The 14,342-nt window shown below is 43.6% G+C and overlaps 1 protein-coding gene across 3 annotated transcripts in view; it reads left to right on the forward strand.

The window, feature by feature from the left end:
• Positions 1–276: 276 nt before the first annotated feature.
• Positions 277–14,342, forward strand: part of ZPLD1 (zona pellucida like domain containing 1) — a 94,069-nt gene continuing 80,003 nt past the window's right edge. For all 3 annotated transcript variants that reach the window (XM_085072599.1, XM_085072590.1, XM_085072582.1), the window contains exon 1: positions 277–377. The gene's annotated coding sequence lies outside the window, so the exon portion shown is untranslated. The remainder of the gene's footprint in view (positions 378–14,342) is intronic.

Raw genomic sequence — 14,342 nt, forward strand, 5'->3', positions numbered from 1 at the left:
TGCCATGAGATTTTTCTGCAGGGCTGAGTATTTCCAGGCTCTTTTTCCCATTATTCCAATGTAATTCCCCTTTGCTCGTTAGTGACCAGTACTTCCTTAAAGGAAGTGGGGTGAATGATGCCAAGTGGTCCATCTGGGCTTCATTGGGAAGGAGAGGAAGCAGCAGGGCTGAGGAAATTGGAAAAGACTGTGGTTTGTTACATCAAAGTGCTGCAGAAGGGAAAATCACCTGTGAAGGAGTTAAGTGGGCTCTGAGGTGCCTTCTCTGGGTTATGAAAGGTCTGAAAATGAGTAATTTCATTTTCTTGTCTAGAGGTGCAGAACAGAGACAGAAAGCTTTGATGGGACCTGCCCCCTATGGCTGTGGCCAGGAGAGTGTTTGTAAGTTGATTATCTTATTGGCGAAGAGAGCAGGTGGTGAAAAAAAGCTAACCAAAAGGTATGACTATTATTCCTCATATCTGTATGTGTTCTCCAGGAGTCAAGTGCCTCTTCTTGTGCTGATGCTGTGCAAAATTTCAGTGAGGTTTTATATATTTTTTTCCTGATTTTTTGTGAATCATTTGACTGAACTTAACTGCAAGTTCTTTAATGTCCTTGTTTTTTCTAATCCATCCATGAAGAGGTAAATGAATTTTTGTCAGTGTGGCTTCTAAAGGAATATTTGTTAATTAATTCAAGCTGCCTTTATTGTTTGCCTGTACCTATTGAACTGTGAGTAGCTATGGACAGAGATAATGGCCCTCCCTGGGCAATTATAGCTTTATTTCCTTCTGACAAAAACAGCCCAGTTAAATAAGTGTTTAAAGCCTGGGCCTTGGTTTTGTTACAGAAGAGGGGTGCTCTTAATATGCTTTAGTTAGCACTTGGTAGGAGCCTGGGAAGACAAATGGGATTTTGTGGTTGTGACTCTTGATATTGAGCTGAGCTAGTCAGCCTGGTACTATGGACAGGAGCATGAATGGGACTGACCCTCAAAACCACTTTAATTTTGCACAAATCTGCACAAATTTTGATCTGTTTTGTGCACAGATATGTAAATAAATCCTTCAGGTCTAGACAACAAATATAGGTGTGAAATCTTTTTTTGTGTGCCGCTTGGCTGCGGTCACAAGGAAGTTCTGTCCCTCTTGTGTGAGCAGAAGGGAATTGATTTGGCTTTCCATTACCCTACTTTTTATCAAATACATGTAGCCATGGCATGCAGGACTTGCCATACATAGCTTAAAATAACATTATTTTAGTGCCCGTGCTTACAGAGGTGGCTATTCTTTCCCGTTTCCCAAGTGCTCTTCCTCCCTTCTTCAGTGTAATCTTTACTGCTGCTGCTTGCTTACCTAAGGCTTTCATTATCCTAGGAACATGATCTCAGCTGAAAATCCAAACCAAGATGTAAACACAGCAGCAAGTGGCAAAACTGTTGGTTTGGGGGGGTTTTGTTTTAGTTTTTTTTTTTTTTTTGTTCTGTTTTTTTCTCCTTAGCCTATGTTGTCTGTTTCTGGAGAAGTCACCCTTGTGTTTAGCACCTCGTTTGAATTGCTGAGGTGTTCCCATGTCTTTGAAGGGTTACCCTGCGCTTGCTTGTGGTGTGCTGCTCCTAATCACCTCCATCTATTGCTGACTCGTTCTTGGCTCGTTCTATCTGTCTGCCATCTGGAGATGGGGCAGGAGGAGGGATCGTGGTTCTCCCTTAGCCTGCGATGGCAGGGAGCAGTGCAGAGCCCCACGCCACCTGACAGGGTGAGGCAGGGCTGTGAAAGAGGCGACAAGGAGGTTTACTCCCTACAGCTCATGTTAGAGCCACTCCTGCGAGTAACTGCACTCGGGTGGAAGAGTCTGGATACACATGGTTGTGGCTGGCCAGCCGGGCGGACAGGCTGCCTTGTGCCAGCGCTGGAAGGGAGGTTGTTCCCGTTTGCCAGGCTCCTGCCAGCGGTGTCAGCGTGAGCACAGTGTCTGGGAGCCCCTTAGTCCCCTTAGCTCCCATTGTCCCTGCTCCTCACCTGTCCACGGAGCCAGGCTGGTGGCAGCACCCGTGACCGATACCCGAGTGGCTGCGGTGTGCAGGAGCTGCTCGGCAGCGAGAGCAGACCTGGGGCACTGAAAAGCTTGTTGTTGCAACACCTGGTGTGTGCTGCGGTGGTTCCAGTTCTTGCACTCCTCCCCTCCTTGCTGACAAACACTACAGGAATGCAGCAAGCCAAAGTCTCTGGGTTTCTGTTTAAATTTTCACCTTCTTTTGGACCTCTTGAATAAAAGCAGCTGAAGAGATGCTCAGCTTTCTGGGCTCCTGAATAAGACAATGCTGTGGTACTGCTGTATCTTCAAAAATTAGCCACGGAATTCTAGGTCTTACTATTACTCCAGTTAGAGAGACAGCTCCCTTCTCAGGGAGGAGATACTCAGCTCCCACAACTTGTGTCCTGCTAAGATACATTAAGCAGAGCAGCAAAAACATTAGCTGCTCCCAAAAGGTTAGCCTATGAATTTAAAATATGCTGTCCAAGAGGATATGAAGATTTGAAAGACAACTATGTTGTGGCTCCTGGTACGATCTTCTAGGCAGCACAGAAAAGCAAACAACATGTTATGAAGCTGTCTTGAAAAAGCAAGTGCAATTCACATGCTGTGCTCATGTTTCTGGAGAGATCTTTCATAATTATTTCAGTGTTAGCCTGAATAGTCACTAAGCTTTCAGAGTGAGAACGTGAATTGCTACTGTGGGTTTTCTTTCTGCCTTACAAGTGGCTGATTAGTGATTTAAAGTCAAGTGAAGGCTGGGATTTCAAAATCTCAAAGGTATTTTCATGCTTGGGAATGTTTTCAGCCATCCCTTCTAACTTGCATACTTCTATAACTAGTTTTCTATAATTTGCTGTAGTGTTTTCTTGCCTCAGTCAACACCATCATTGAAGTAATGATGTTAAATTAGTCATAATTCTGTAACTTGTAGCAGGTTTTGCTCCCAAATGGGATGCTTTGTCAGCACAGAGCATTGTATGTTTTAAATACAGGGTTAAATACAGGCAGGGTTGGAGTCTGCTTGCTCGCTTTATTTTTACTTTTGAAAAATAAATAGCACAAGTTGGGATGCTTTCTAAAACTAACAAAAATAGAGAAAGCAAATATGATTATTTTCAGGGTTGCAGCTCAAGCAGCCAAAGGTCAAAGACCTGCAATGGAGAGTTATTAATTAACATCTAGTTACTGGATTCTTCCTAATTTATGACTTTGGCAATTATAACTTTCGGTAAAACATCATAAACATGCCCATTGAGTAATCATACAGTATAAACTGACCAAAAAAAAAAAAAAAGCTTAGAACACAGCAGCTACAAATTAGTAGAGCCTCTTCTTGACTGGAGTGGGTCAGAATTTACTCAGCAAAACACTTTGTTGAAAGAATGACTTCTCAGTTGTTTTACTAAAATGGAGGAATCCTCCTCTGCCCTGGAGAGGAGTCAGCTGTGCCAAGGTGTGCTCTGCATGCTTGGGGCAGAGCATGGCTGCAGTGGTGGGGCTGAAGGGCATGCCCATAACTGGGCCAGAAATCAGCAGCATCCTTAGGGACACTTATGTGGTTCCCCCCATGACTGTGCTCCAGATGTGGGTGAGGGCTGTGGTGTCATAGCTGAACCAACTAAGACACTCTGGAGGGCCCAGGGATTGCTGGGCAAGGGGGGGGCCCTCATGGGAGACCCCCAAGAGTCTTATGGTGATGGACACTTGTCTGTGCTTTTATTTAAACCGTGTTGTTAGTTTGAACAGAATATTAAACCTGAAAATTACTTGGAGAGCATCTGCTTCCCCACTAGCCTGCAGACTTTAATATTTAACCACCCTTTATAACCAGGACATCATGGATGTTTGTATCCCTTCTAGCAGGAGGGCGAATGCAGAGGGAGAGAGAGGCAGGTATGAAAAGTGAAGGCCTTTTCTTTCCCTGGCAGCTGTATAGCTCTTTTGTGTAGGGAGGAATCAACAGTCCATCTTATTCTGATTTAGCCATACTTCAATAATAAATGCAATTTCAGTGTGAGAGGCTGAAACATGCCTAGAAATCAGTGTTAATTAGACAGTGGCCATTTTACTTGTGGGAGGTTTGATCTCAGATGGAATCCCCAAGGGATCTGGATCCTGCAGGAGGTGTATCTCCCTATCTGCCTGATTGCCTCTCTGCCTCCCATCATCATGGCTATTTGCAGTCACTAATAACCTCATACCTTGCCCCTAAGGCATTGTCTTTGCCTTATGGATTAGAAGCTGAGGTGCAGTACAGACAAATGACTTGCCCAAGGTCACACAGGAAATCTCTGTGTCAGCCAAGAACTTCAAAACCAGTATTTCTGAATCATGACTTTAAGATCTCTGTAGCAGCTTTGGTTTGGTTAAGGCTGGGTCCCTGTGCAGAAGGAAAGAGAGGAAAAAAAAAAAGCACCAAATGCAGCAAACCCTATATTCACATTCTTTAGCGAGAAACAGTGCCTCTGATTCAAGAATTTCTCTTATGCTCTGACCCTTCATATTTCCCCAGCTGTCAGCTACTCTAAAGAGCCTTTCCCAAGTGTTTACTTGGTCAATGAATAGACCTTCAGGGTCCCAAAGCGTTCTTGCCTGCTGCCTCTTGGCTTTTTCTTTGTTTTCTTTCCCTTTAGGTGGTGTTGTTGGAGGGCAGGCAAGGGAGGGACCTGAGAGGCAGGCAGCCAAGGGTGTGAGCAGTGCCAGGTTAAGTAATAGCTGTGCTGACATGGATTCTCGTAACTACTGCCTACTCCTGCCCTGCCAGGAACAGCCCATCAGGAGGCAAGTTTTGGAAGTCTAATCAGTCCAGACCAGTAATCTGTTGACCTGTACAGGGCTGCAGGAGAAACCCTGTGCATATGTGTGTGTTTTCTGAGGGAACTTATTAATTAAGTGTAATAATATTTAATTATCGTGGTAATAGGTGGCTGGGAGCTACAGGAGTCTGATGAAGCATATGTGAGAAGCTAGGGAGGTTCGTGTGATCAGGGTGCAGGAGGGAGGGCACAGGCTGAGCTCTGGGGAGAGGTAGGGGAGCTGCTCCCAGGAGTGCCTGACCCCAGGGGCAGGATGCTGACCCGTGGGAAGTGCTGCCTTGCTCTGCTCATATCTGCTCAGTAAAGAGTGTGATTTCCTCTTACCTTTTGTGTCTGTCTCCTCTTTTGTTTATGCCAGATCTGTTGGAGATGGTCTGTAGGGGTGGAGTTACAGGAGCAAATCTTCTGTGTTGGTTGGAGCTTTAAACTCATCTGCCCAGACTGAATACACCCCTTTCTGATATCTACAGGATTGGAAACTTTATCTTATTTTCAGTAACTGCTTAAAATGGGATGCTATCCTAAATTTGCTTCATTAAGCACAGTCCAGCTCCTTAACTGACTGATAAGGCAAACCCTAATATCTCATTTCTGCATGGTTTTCATGCCCACTCTGAGGTCATGAATTTATCCATGCCTCCTCCAAGGCAGAGAGGCAGCTCAAAGCCTAGTGCTCTGATGGTGACCGTTAAAGGAACAGCTTGATGGACATACTGAATTTAGGTACATTTTGAAGTTTTCTACCAGAAAAAGACATTAGGTTCTGAATGCCAAACTATCATTATGGAAAGATTTTGGAGAAAAAGGAAGGTTTCTTTATGGACTTGTTTTTGAATTATTGTATCTGTTGTGATTTGTAGTGGTCTGTATCTGTGATAGAGCTGCCAATGGTTTCCCTGACTGAGATTCTTTCACAGGCTGTAACATTGAGCATGTCTGTGCCTTTTTTCATGTTTCCTTGGTTTTAGGAAACTTGTGCTTTCAGCATTTTGGCCATTAAATGTGGCCACTTCCATAGGGGTGGTGTGAAGAGCAGGTGAATCGCTCTTGACTCAAGTTTTTCTAGGGCTTGGGTCTTTGCACAAAATCTGAATGGGGCTGGGAGGAATGGGGGGCAGAGGTGGAGGTGCTCAGTGAGCCTCAGAGCTCCTTCTTCTCCTGGGACAGACCTGAGCTGCTGTGTCACTGGGAAACAGAAAGGTTCCTCTGGGCCTTTTGTGTTGACAAATGGGTAAATGAATTTTGCATTGCTTAACTGCCTTGTTTGAGGCAACACTTCACCTTGTGGGGAATGTCTCTGACATGACACCATGATTTTAAACATCTGCTTTGCCTTTGTGGGCTGCATGCATAGGGACCTTGTCCATTCCTTCTTGGTGTGAAAGGGTGGGCAAGCTTGCCAGAATCCAGCTTTCTATAGACACCAAACACAGTTGCTGTGTAGCACTTGTGGAGACTATCTCAAGTCCTAATTTTTGCAGGCTGATGTCAGCCAATTCATACCCATAAACCCAGTAAGAATAGATTGCCATTCTTTAGAATTTTCACTTAATGAATTAAAAAAACCCTAAATGTATGCTGTAAGGAAGATTCTGATATTTCTCAGAATAGATAATGTGAGAGGTAAATACTTGTGACAACAGGAATGAGTTATACTCTTGGTTTAAACACCAGCTGAAACTTGCTTTTGATGTAGTTTGTAAAAGGAGCTCCACTCACTGGTAGAGCACATGTCTAGGCTGTTATTTGTGATGACTCAATCCTGAACTAAAAAAAATGTTGATTGGAGCAGCTACTCCAAAAGAAAATGTGACTACCCTACTGGGAAATTATGTGTTCAGTGCAGAATGACTTGTTTCTTTACTAATTAACATAAAAAATATTTAATGGCTTACTAATTTCATGCATAAAAGCTAGTGCATATATTGGTTTAGAGAAAGTATATCTATGGATGCAAAGGGAGTAGGACTGGAAGGTCTTTGAAGGAGTTTTCTGTTTTGCTCACTGCACGTGTGGCTGATGAGGCTGACGCACACAGCACACTTTGGTTTCACTATGACTTAAAAGAAAATTCCATCTTTGACCAAGAAGTGACCAACATCAGTTTTGGTTGTTTTTTTTTCTTTGACCAAGTCAGCACTTTTGCTTCCTCCTTTGCTCCCCACAAGGAGCAAATGTCATAGAATCATAGAATGGTTTGGGTTGGAAGATGCCTTAAAGATCATCTTATTCCAACCTCCTCTGCCATGGGCAGCAGTACCTTCCACTAGACCAGGTTTCTCAAAGCCCTGTCCAGCCTGGCCCTGAACACTTCCAGGGCTGGGGCATCCATAATTTCTCTGGGCAACAAGTTCCAGGGCCTCACCACCCTCACATTAAAGAATTTCTTCCTAACATCTAATCTGAAACTCCCTCTTTCAATTTAAAATTTTTACTCTCCATCCTATCATTCCACTACTCGATAAAGAGTCCTTCCCTCTCTTCTCTTTAGGCCCCCTTTGGGTACCAGAAGGTTGCTATAAGGTCTCCCTGGAACATGCTCTTCCCTAAAGGCCAAGTAACCCCAACTCTCTCATACAGGAGATGTTCCAGCCCTTGCATCATCCCTGTGACCTCCTCTGGCCCTGTCTGTCTTGCACTGGGGACCCCAGAGCTGGGTGCAGCGCTCCAGGAGTCTCATGAGATTGGAGCAGAGGGGCAGAATTGCCTTCTTCAACCCGCTGGCCATTCTTTTGATGGAGCCAGGGCATGGTTGAGTTTCTAGGCTGCATTGGTAGGTCATGCCTGGTTTGATATCCACCTGAGCCTGGGGGGTTTGGTGTTCCAACAGGCACCAATTAACTCCTTAACAAAATGTTCACCAGTGATGGTCTGGAGACACTCCAAATTAAATGTTGTAGGCTTATCCATGACCATATCCTTCAGAAAGAGGCCATGGTTCATGAATTACTGTCATACATCTCACACAGGACAAGGCTTGCCCAGTTACAGGCATGATGGGGCTGTGAGTGCAGAGAGGCCTTGGCTGGCTTTGCAGGAGCTGGTGCTGGCATGATGGGGCAGTGTGTGCAGAGATGCCTCGGCTGGCTTTGCAGGAGCTGGTGCTGGCCCTGGAGGCACTGTTGTATCAGCAAGGCACTGCTGGGGGGCTAGTCTGCACTCTGGACAGCTTTCACATCCCAGCCAGGCATGAGCAGTGTGGGTGCCTGGAGCTCTCTTGGCTCAGGGGTCTCCTTTGACTGCTCCTAACCAAGTAGAGACAGGGCTGTTTCTAGAAACAAGAAATGCTTTGTGCCCACACAAAACGGTTACAGTTTGATGTGTCATCCTTGTTACATCACCTGGACTACTCCACTGCCAGTGACTATTAACAAAGTCCTTCTGGCTGCCTCAATCTGAGGCTGGCCAGTTTACCTGCTGCATGGCCAGTGGGTAGGAGGATGTACAAGCACGTGGTGTATATATGTGATGCTGTGGTAGTATGGCCCCAGGGTATCTTGTTCTTTTTTGGGGCTCCTGGGCCAGCAACTCTGGCTACATGCCCATACTAGGAAGCACAGTCAGAAAAATGGTGGAAGTATATCTCACAAATTACAAAAATGAATTCTGAGCCTGAAATAACTGGGTCATGCTTCAGAGTATCCAAGTTGCAATTTGAATCTGATTGGATTTACTGCCAGTCACAAGAATTGATTCTGTCAGGAATAATCAATACTGCCTCTCAGTTGTCTTGAACGGTGTCAACACATGCCTAAGAGACACATTCCCTGTGTCAATGCATGACAATCAAAATGCTTCAGTGCAGGATGAACATGCTGAGGGACCGAAATACACAAATCTGTGTGCTTGCTCAACCATGGTGAGAATATTATCTGATTTTAGTTCTGGAGTGGAAACACACCCTTCTCAGTGGCAGATGATCTTGTCAGTGCAGGTAGCTCTAGGCAGAGCAGATGTGCTTGTGTTATCCAGCACATGGTGGGGTGAGAAATTATGCTGGTACCTTGTGGCCTGGATACCTCTGGGAGAGATGGAGCCCTTTTAAAATTGCAGCCTTGTGTAACTGTACTGTTTAAACCTGCCTTGCCCATATGTTGTATGCAAGTTGGTCATGAGGATTTCACTTGAAGGTCAGGATTAGAAAGTTTTCTGGGCAAGAATCTCCAGCAGTGCCATGGTGAGCACACCTGAACAGCTTCACTAGTTTGTCTGCACCCTGTCCTCTTTCCAGGAGTGGCCCTGTAAATGGGCACAGTGGTGGAAGGCAGAGCAAGGCAGATGTGCATGTTACTTCTCCCCTCATGAAGGGGTGTTCGCAGGAACTTTCTGAAAGTCTCTCAAGACCTCCTGTAATGCATTTTCTTAGGGTTTTTTCAATATTATGTGATCATGTGGCTTTACAGTCTTCTCTGCCTTCATGGGCAACACCCCACGAGTAAATCCTTTAAGCAGCAAATAACTGCTGTGAACAATGCAATGTTCTGCACTTCGCTTCTCCCTCACTTTTGTGTCCCTGACCCTCAGAGCTGGGTTGGTAGTGACAGGAGGCTCAGCTCCTGGCTCTGATTCAGGCTGGCCATGGGCTGTACAAGCAGCTCAGTCAAGCCCACTGTTGCAGGGGCTGCAATGCTCCAGGTGGGCTTTGGGACAGACAAAGTGGCAACCTCTGCTCTCAGATGGGGCTGCTGCTCCACACTGTGGATCTGGGACCTGGCTGTGCTAAGTGATGCACAAACAAATGTCCAGCTCCTGGCAAGCTAAAAGAATGCTGCCATGAGCTCAGGTGGGAATATGAACTGACATATCTACATTCCTCTGGCTTTGCTAGCAAAGATTTGCCAAGTCACTTATGGAAGTGAAGCAGTTTTCAGAGACTCCACAAAGCTGCTTTGGCAGATATTTTATTAGGCATCTTTGCCAGGAAACTGAAGCAATACTATGATATGGTAAGGGATACTTAACTTACTTCCAGTGTCAACATAGTGTGAACAAATAGCCAGCTGACACATAGCTGTATGACAAGATACACATTAAATAAATGCTTGTCTGTGATGGATGACAGATACATGTCATAACCTTAAGCATATAACAATATGTAGTTATGTGGACCAGAATAATTGTTAGAAAAACACCTCAATTGCATTCTGAGTATTCTCCATTTCAATGCTGTTGAAAGCCATATTGTAGCCAAGATACAAATATTTTAAATAATTTAGCTTTATGAATAAGAAAAAAAAATCTCAGTTGTAAAATGAAATGCTTATTATTTTCCCCTGTCCCTTCTTGAAGTAGGAGTAAACCCCTTAGTACTGAAGATCAGCATTTTGTCAGCTTGTGGAGTTTTATACAGCATTCAGTGAAGTATGGAAATTCTGCAGTTAGCTCTTTTTTAGAGCAATAGATTGGTAAATTAAAAGAAAACAGAGATGCAGAGCTATGTATGCTTTAACAGTTGAGGCTAGTAAGTAGGAATAAAAAATTACCTGGAATCTCTTGCACTACTTAATTTGCATTACTAGGATTTTTAGAATAACTAAATATTCATTTTGTAAGGTGTAACTAAATTTCAGTTCACACAAAGAATGTCAGTGTTACAATTTTTGTTTTGTTTTGTGACTTTCAAATTTGCTGTCTTTCTGACAAAAGCATGTAGCTTTTCACATTAAGATAGGCTCTCTGCTCTCTTCATTGTCCGAATAAAAGGCAGATGCTGCTGACATTTGTGTATTATGATCTTTACACTGATACACCTTTTGATGCAGAACCTTTTTCTTTCCCTACTTAACTGGCAGCTTCCTTTATGTGGTACTGAATGCTAGACAAACCCAAGTGATTGTAATACTCTTCAGACGCTTCAATTATGTCACTTTTTCAGATTTCTGATGTGGAACAGGATCATCCAGCCTGCTTGAATAGCCACCCTCCTCCCTTTCACAACGTTTAAAAAATTTTCTTAAAAGGTGAAGTTGTTTCAAATGCTCTAAAGGTTGACCCAAGAATGTCTGGGTAAATCAAATGGCAGAGATATCTCATTTATCATGAAGTGAATAAAGTTGCGGTGGATTCTTGTGTCGTGAACAAACTGGTGGTCTTCCCACCATCCCGAAAGTGCCCCAATTTCCCAGCATATACCTCTGGGGCAGAATGTATTCAGCATGTGAAAGTTGAATGTCAGTTGTATTTTTAACTTTAAAAAAATGTTTGAGGAGGAGCCGTTGGGCGTACTCTGATATGAAGGAATGATGAATAGTGGCCAAGAAACATGAAGGTTCTTTGGCTTTATTGCCTGGCTCTGGCATTGTATATTGGGGCTCTCCAGGAGATGTGGGATCTGCCTCCAGGCATATGCCTTTCATCCCTTGGGAAGTACAGTTGCCTGTTGCAAAACTGTGGAAATTAGGCACACTAACTTGTGTTTTGAGAAGTGCTGGGGGTGCAGGGAAACAATGAGGCTTTCCAAAACACTGGGCAAAGTTGAAATCCATGGGTAGTCAGGCACTGTGGCACCCAGAGCCTCCAAGGATTGTGATTCAGTCTCAGCTGCAAGCTGGCACCTGTGGATTGGTGGCCAGGACATGGAGATCACTCTGTTCTCATCAGACTGGCTGAAAGAGATGGGAGCAGCTGTGCTGTTATGTCTCACCAATACCATTGGGATAGCTAGGGAAGGGTCCTGGTAATGAGCAGTACCTAGGCTTGGCCCTCTCCTGCCTTGTGCCACTTAACCCAGCTCTACCACCTCATTGTGTGTTCAACTTGTGGAGTAGACTTTGCACAAAGAGCTCTGTCTGAATTCATATTGATCGTGTTCTAATATGGGTTTAACCCACTATGTAGAAAGGATAGAGGTTTTTAATTGAAGAAGTAGAAAATAATGTGGTGGTTGCATTTTCAAAGGTGTAGCAAATGTGGGTTGTGGTATTAGGACAAAGAATGTTGCAGCTGGTCATTGTTGGTGGCAGCACTGAAGGAGATCCAGCTGGGCTGAAGTTCTGCCTTTTCCACCAAAGCAGATGCATTTTGCCCTTGCATGGTGGGCTAAAAGGCTGGGAGTGTTGGAGGCTGCTGATGGCCAGCTCTCTTGCACCTTCCTCCTTGACATAATCTCTTTTGTTAAGGCACTGGGGGATATAATGAGGAAGTGAAACAGGTAAATATATCTTTTGTAGATGTATACTCATACTCCTGCTGCTGTGAAGGGAATTTGAATGCACTTTTGAAATCTTCATTGACTCGATTCCCCAGAGTCTGAGGTAAGAGAGATCAACTTCTGTTGTGCCAGGATGTGAGCCTTGACATCAGCATGGCTGTGAGCCATTGGAAATATTTTATTTGGTATGAGGAGAGATGAATACCAGGGTTGTATGGCAGGTCTAGCTGAATAAAGACTTCAGTTACTCTCTGCTGAAGATTTTCAAAGGGAAGTATTTCTCCTTGTGCAAAGTGCATACTTGATATGTCTGACCTTGGGTGTTGTGTATTTATCCTCTAAAAAATGTGAGACTTGAAATGCTGCTGTTCTGATTTGCTAGGTTATTTTTCTTCCTGAGAGGAGCAGGTGTGGGTGTACTTCTGCTCTATTTCAGTATCCCATTGTCAGAAGTGAAAGCAAGCAAAGCAAGGCACTGTTGAGGGGTGAGAGAGGGGAGACAAGTGTGGTTCTGCCTGGAGCTCAAGCTCTAGACTCTGGAGTGGCTTTATTAGGGTAGGTCAAAGTGTGCAGCTGGCCTGCTGATCAATGCATTTCAAATGCATTTCAAATGCATTAAAAAATGTAAGACAGAACTTTTCCATCTAGAAATTGTACTTATAAAAGTGTGGACATGTACATAGAGAAATAAAAAGCTTTGGGAGAAAAGTCTATATCTGCTGGATATCACTGTAAAAGACAGAAATGCTTAGTCATTTTTATTTTCATTAAAAAAAAAAAGACCTCTGTTTAACAGTATAACAACAACTTCAGAATTATTTAGGTTATGGTCTCAGATCAAAGGGACCAAATTATTGATGCCGAAAGATTTCACTTTGCTAGAAGCAGAGGCTGTGGCTCAGCCAGTGGGCTCCTGGAGACCTTATCTCTCTCTACAATGACCTGAAAGGAGGCTGTAGCAAGGTGGAGGTTGGCCTCTTCTCTGAAGTCACAAATGATAGGATGAAAGAGAATTGCCTAAATTTGCACCAATGGATGTTTAGACTGGATATTAGAACACATTTCTTGATGAAAGGGTTGTCAATCACTGGAACAGGCTTCCCAGGGAAGTGGTTGAGTCACAATTCCTGGAGGTGTTTAAAAGATGTGTAGATGTGGCACTTTGGGTTATGGTTTAGTGGTGGACTTGGCAGTGCTGGGCTAATGGTTGTACTTGATGATGTTTAGAGGTCTTTTCCAACCTAAATGATTCTATGATTCTAGTTCTATGCTCTTTCTGAAGGTTTTCAACATTGAAGGAAAAATTATGGAAGTGTGCATACACCTTAAATTTGAAAGTAAGGTCTCATGGAAGGGAGCAAGAATACATTATGGATGTTCTTGCAAGAAAATTTTGAACTGAGAAACAGTGGTGGGGAGGAGGACTCTGTTTTGGAGGAAAAAAGCATCCTTATTCTCTTCTTTCCTGCAATCCAGATCAATATTTGTAACGACCTGAATGTTCAATCAGACTTACGCTAAAAGCAAAGCCAGGCAGTCAGGTGGCAATGCATCATTCTGTGGAATTTCCTTGTAAGTAAAACCAGAAAGTTTGAGTTGATGCTTGTTATGTAAAGCAGAAAGGAGAAACAAGCTGTGAAGGGGGTGAGAGTCATGAGATTGCCAAACATAGCTTTGCTGAAACTCTGTAGTACTGGAAGAATAAACAAGGGGGGTTTCATGCTCTTTGTGGGGTGGTCCAAGCAGGCTGTAAAAAATCGAGGTGAAAAGGTTGCAGCAAAATGAGAAGTGAAAGGGTGGATGTATGCACACTAAAGAAAACTTTAAAACATAGTTAGAGTGAAAAAGAAATGAATCCGCATACTTTGATTGGGAATGGAATTTTCTCCTGTTTCCCAGGCAATGCTGGCATCATGTGGCCACTTTATTTAGCTTGCCTTGTACTAAAATATTTCTGAAAAATCTTTTTTCTTTCTCAGCATCTTTCTGATGGGGATTCCTGAAAAAAAAGTTCATGAACACTCAGTTCAATGCTCATGTTGTGACTCTTAGGGATGTTCTGTGCGAGGCTATGAGTTGAACTCAATGATCCTTCCAACTCAGAATATTCTGTGACTGTGTGACTACTGAACTCAGCTGCTTCCCTTGCCTGGATGTCCTGGGATACTCTCTCCATTTTCTAGGAGACACAAGGAGTCTTATATTGGTCATTTGGGTTCTTTCACTTACTGACTACTAATGATGTTTTTCAAATGATCAGACAGCCTCTTCTAACACACAGAACAATTTTAGCTGTGCTTGGCTTTTGCATCTAAATGAGAGGAAGAAATTGCCATGTACATATCTTATAATAA

The sequence above is a fragment of the Lichenostomus cassidix genome, chromosome 1 (assembly GCF_008360975.1).
Source record: "Lichenostomus cassidix isolate B80296 chromosome 1, HeHo_3.0, whole genome shotgun sequence".
NCBI lineage: Eukaryota > Metazoa > Chordata > Aves > Passeriformes > Meliphagidae > Lichenostomus > Lichenostomus cassidix.